We start from the raw sequence: 6,000 nt of genomic DNA, 5'->3' as shown, positions 1-6,000 counted from the left end.
TAGTGTTTTCATGTTTCGTCTGATATTTCTGTGGTATTCTGCTGCTGTAAGTAATGCACGATTTGTTCCGAAATTCAGTATTTTGTGTGCATTCCAGGGTTATTCGTTTTTTGCTGAAAACACCCCTATTTTTAATGGCAGAGTCGAATAGTTTCACTCCCACTGGGGAATCTGCATTGTTGCTTGAATGAGAGCTAATTAAACACATTTCCCAGACCGGCGAAAGAGTATGCAACAGCCAATTTTAACAGCCTGTCACATGATTTTAGTCTGAATGTCAACATGAAAAGAGGCTAGTCCATTATACGCAGGAGTAATTGGGAGTAGAATATGTGAGGGATAGTATTAACAGAGATGTGTATACTGGAAAGTAATAACTATCATACTTTTGCACTCTGAGCATTCCTGTTTTAGTATATTGGTTTGAAAATGTTGAACTTGCATGATTTGCAATGTGTTTTTGTGGTACTCCACTGACGGGATGACTTACTAGTACTGCATGCTACAACTTCGCTTCTGATGTTGCTTGCTAGCCGTGGATTGAATGAATCTTGATTACCGGTTAAAATGTTGCTCATTTGGCGTTGGTAATCTTTATTTGGAACTGGGTAACGCCGCAACGTCGCCAGCAGAAACCTCCTGGTACTTCGTACTATGATAAAACTCAGTAAAAAATGTTGCTAAACTGGATAAAAATAGCAGACGAACATTTATTTACAAAATAACAAGACATGAAATGTCACAGTCCCCGTTATTTGATTATAAAGTTGTACAAGGAACATCTGCAAACAGGTGAATAAATATGTACTCTTTGTGGTTACAACTCATCATAAAGTGATTTCCGATGATCTAGTTTTGTATTGACAACTAAAAACTTCCACTGACCCATGTTCAGAATCTCAGAGTACACAAGTGCAACAAAACTATTTGTCATACATGTATACTTGCTCAAGAAACTGCATTCATAAATCTGAGTGAACCTTGATGTACCGGTACATGACTTCTTTGTTAATCAGATCTTAGTATATTACCAAGACCTGGGTTTGTTTCAACATCACCACTGGTCATCAGAATCATTCTCATGTTGTCAAATACAATTTGTTATTAACACAGTAAGGTTTATTATTTAAAATGTATTCATTGTACATAGAACAACATCTGTTAATTTAAACAATTGTAAAAGCTATGTTTTCAGAGCAAGTACATGTAATAATTAAGAAAGCCAGTTGCGATAAAGGTTGGTCTGCTCATTCCCTTCAATGGAGAAGAAACAAATAATTGTTTGAAGTCTTTTTAGTGCAGTGATATTATTGCATTTCAATCATTATTAATGGGTATAAAATAATGTAAACCATTTAATTTTCACTTCTAGATATATTCATGATTTTGTGAAATTTGTGTACAACATTTCAATAAAGTCCCTGACACTCCATGTTGTAGGAACCCAGAAAAAATTGCCTTGCGAAATTGAAGCAGTTCACAGCACCACTGTAAAAAAAAAAAAAAAAAAAAAAATAGGTTAAAATAAGTATAGTCAAAGACATACACATGTGGGTTCATAAGACATATGTCCCAATCTGAGCGGTTCTAGAGATTAGTATCACAAGATTTTACTCTCCGTGATTCAATATCAGCCCTATGTATAACGCTGTGTTGATCAATGGCCCTACAGGTATCGCTATGAAATCACAGTAGTTTTGTATTCTTCTAGCATTTCGACTATGGAAAAATATTTGTTTTTGAAAGTGGACGAATTATTAGAAGAAAAACAGAAACTATTTTTTTAGTATGAATTCTAGTAACTGAAATGCGGGATTGAAAAAGAACAAGACAATACGCAGGATTGATAAACCTTCCACGAGCACTCCTGAAATTTCAGATCATTGGTACCATGTTTTTGGATACATTCAATGACCTAATACATAAAATCATATTTGTTATTGCTCAATCACTTGACCCTGTATGGCACAAGATTGCAAGCTTCTATCATAAAATTGGGTTATTTATTTGATGCAACGAAACATGCATTCACAGCAGACGGAAATTCGTTTGAGATATTACTGGATTTTTGTATTCAGTTTTTCATTTCAACCACAATCATCACTTAGTGAGCTGTGATCGCGCATTGGGATACTGACTGTGCATAAATGCGCAGTGTAGTGTCATCAGAAGACTGATTGTTTGAGAATATTTTGCACCATTACGCCATTTCAAATATTATATTAATTCACAGACAACAAAATAAAGATTTTCAATAACATAAGTTTTCCCACAGTTGATGATTGTATGGCAATTACAATTACAATTACTGTAACATCCATTATTTTTTTTATAATCTTGTTGATAACGAAAAGTAAAGTATGTTCTAAAAGAAGTTTCGAATAAATACAAACACGAATACATTGCTTAGTGGTTAGTACCGGTAGCGAATGATCACGGTAGCACAATCTGGTCATTCTGTGTTTCGCAAGTGAATAACTTACTTATTTTCGAAGTATTGCAATTGTTGATTATTATTCAGTAATGATTATAATAACGCACAAAAATTTAATTCGTTGAATTTTTATAAATTGGAAGTAATATTCAACTTAGTTTCATCGTAAACGAATGATTTCGGTCGAATGTAAATGCGCGAAGCGATAGATATCCGCCTTGTTCTCATTTACACGTGGCTCATATAAATATGTTAATGACGGTTCAGTGACCTCGTGGTGAACGCAACGCGGTAGTAGATTTACCGATGTTCTGGCAAGATCTTTATGCTTTGATTTTGACAGGGAAAACGGCATGATTTTTTTTTAATCAAAAAATTAGTTGTTTTCAAAATATAAACTGAGCATTCAAAGAATAATTTAACATTGTTCGCAGAAATAACAGCTCATTGTCGAAACGAAGCTTACCCATTCGGGCTATTCACAATAGGTGTCAATGACTACGGTAAAATATAAATTAGACTCTTTTAGGCGCCAGGAGTGAATGAAATATCTAAAATATTTTTAAAAAAAACTATAAAAAAAATGCCGAAAAAACGCCGGGCGATTTCATGGTCCGTTGCAGACTACTCAGACCGAACGTCCATACACGTGTTGTCACTGCACATCGGCCATGTTGAATGTACGAGATCGAGATCGGCAAAATCTTCATAATATTTACAACTAACAGTTTAATGCTCACAACATAAAAATACGAATATAATCATATGCAACCTACTATTATATAATGAATAAATTGATCGACACAGGGACATTCTCCCCCCCCCCCCCCGAGTTGTGGATATTTCAGAAATCGCGTCACAAGCAAAAGACCAGATAACGATTTACTAACTTGAAACTATGTCCCCATGAATTAATCGTCCGTGTACAATAATTTGACAGGGTATACAATTTACAAACTAGTTTCGTAGATTGGAGACAATTGTTTGCTTTTTTGGCTTTTCACAAGAATATAAAGCTGGCAATCATCATAATATTCACGTCTGTACGTCACGGAATGTACACCAATCGTACCCCAAAATACATTCAATTTTGTAGAAACTGGAGAACTTACCTTTGCAAACACGTCTCTTATGCCGCCTTCTTGAAGTTCTTGAAATCAAATAAGGTTACTAGTTCTTCTAGTAACTAGTGAATGAGACCACTGAGCCGAACAGAATACATGTATAAACAGTACTATAATAAATTGCACGCAATGGAGAAATCACGTGCTGTAGAGTTACTCACAGATCTAATCTACTGTAAAATATTTTATTTCAGCTGGAATTATCATTCGCTGAAAAGACTTTCTGGCTTTTTTTGTATTGGATTTATTTTCATTGATTTTTGACAAGTTTGACTGTAAAATATAGGAAAAAGGGAATATTCGCTGGATTTTATTTTAACTGAAACATTCCTTCAGCGAAAATAGCAAAAAAAATGTTGCAAGCAAAAATAAAGTATTTTACAGTAATTAATTTATTCGGAGCATGCGCAGACGTTCTGTCAATGTTGCCGGGAGAGGTAATTTTTGATAAAAATCGTGAAAAAGACCCATTTGGGATTTTCAGATCAGGAAAAAAATTACGTGCATACTCGGAAGATACTTGTTCATCAACCTGCCAAGTTTCACTGATACCTGCTGTAGAATTTCTGAGAAAATGTTGGAGACGGAAAAAGGACAAAACCTGAATTATAAGTCCCCTTTTCAGGCTGCGCCTGAACGGGGACTAAAAATACTTCGGTTGCCAATGAAAACAAGCCGGTAAAAAACAAGCAATATGTTTTCGGGTGTTACCATGGTTACCGTAGGACATGAACGTGAAGCTAACGTTGGTTTATAACTAAAACCAGGCACCTTATACGAGGTTCGCAAAATAACATTCAGTCTTTAGAAGTCGCTTTATTTTATTGCTAGGACGTATTCAGCCGTTAAATGTATTATTTCCAACCGTTTTGCGATAGTATTTTCTAGATTGGAGGCAGCATTTAGATTTTATTCAAAGTTCAATTGGGATTACGTTGACAGTGTAACAATGTCGGCGCCAGTGATCTCTTACCAGTGCGCAACGTAGCCAGAATAAAAGGCATGATCATTTGGCCACTGCTATTACAAGACTGGTAGGAGGTAATAAATTTGGGGCGAAAGTATTCAAAAAACAGATTTTGGCTGTTGCCATGGTAGCGGTGGGTCAGGATTGTTTTTCCAATTAGTGATGGTACGATCTGCCTATCAAGTTTGAACAAAATCAGCCAAGCCAAAAAAATCACAGAAGAGTTAAAAAGCCATTCCTGGTGAACAGTTACTCTAACTTTGGGGTCAAATTTCTCATTAATGAAAAAAGATATAAAAAATTCAAATAGTAACTTTGTACCCACACTCAAACCGAGTACAATGAGCTATGTCTGAGGTGTTGTATCACAGGGAATTGGACAAACTTATGTATTTTAATAAATTATTGAATAATAAAATGTTATATAACTTTTCTTTTACCCCCCTCCCCTTCCTGGTATCTATTTCAAGTAATCACTATTTTATTTTGTAAACACATTTCCGTCTGCTATTTTTGTCAGGTTCAAATCGTTCACCAATCGTTCATTTTTGGCTGTTAGATGTACATCACATAGAATACTAGGATTGGGAGAACTTAATGTATGTTGACCACCTGGAAACTGAGTTTTATCAATCTTGAAGGGCTCTCTGAACATCCACCCGCAGCCTGGACCCGAAGTAAAATCAGCCTTTTCACTTTGGCGCGTAGATGTTTTGACTTGACAAGTTGTTTGACAGCTAGCAAAAAGATTGTGCGACGCGCATCGTCGGCGGCGTCTTTTTTATGACGTTTTGAACACTTAGTCAATTTGAGCAGTATTTATTCGGACAATGACTCGAGTTTAGACGTCTGATTATTTTATTTTCACACGTACAGTGACACGCGTTCTACACTGACACGCGTTGCTAGGTCGCAGCACTGTCTTGGAGCATATTAATGGGCAATTGGGTTCCCCGACCTAAATTTCTATCCCGATTTGTTGCACGTTCTGAAATAATAAAATATGGGACATATGTAATAATAACAGAACCCCACACCCTCCCAGTGGCTTCGCTCGTGAAAGTACGGCAGCAGGATACACCGCATCACTCGTGAAAATAACTTCCATACGCAATGAAAGCCACGGGGAGGGTACGGGGTTCTGTCATAATACTTCATTATCACTGAAAACATTTTCCCCCTGAAATAAATTCCAGTGAAAATGCCATTTCCCTCACACTCTATTGAGACACAGCATAGTGAAAATTGGATTCACATGTAATGCTTGAAAACATGTCAGCAAAAATAAATTAAGTGAAATTCCACGTGACTTCATAAGAGTTGGAAATGAACAAATTACACCCGACCCTGCCACTCCATACACAATGTAAACTACACCCCAAAACATCCTTTCGCCCATGGGTACTATCGTGTTTCACCAGTGTATTCTATTTGACTTCAGGAGAAATTGAAATAAACAAATTAATTATAATTTC

This window comes from Saccoglossus kowalevskii, chromosome 8 (assembly GCF_978046115.1).
Source record: "Saccoglossus kowalevskii chromosome 8, keSacKowa6.1, whole genome shotgun sequence".
NCBI lineage: Eukaryota > Metazoa > Hemichordata > Enteropneusta > Harrimaniidae > Saccoglossus > Saccoglossus kowalevskii.
This window is presented reverse-complemented; position numbering follows the sequence as displayed.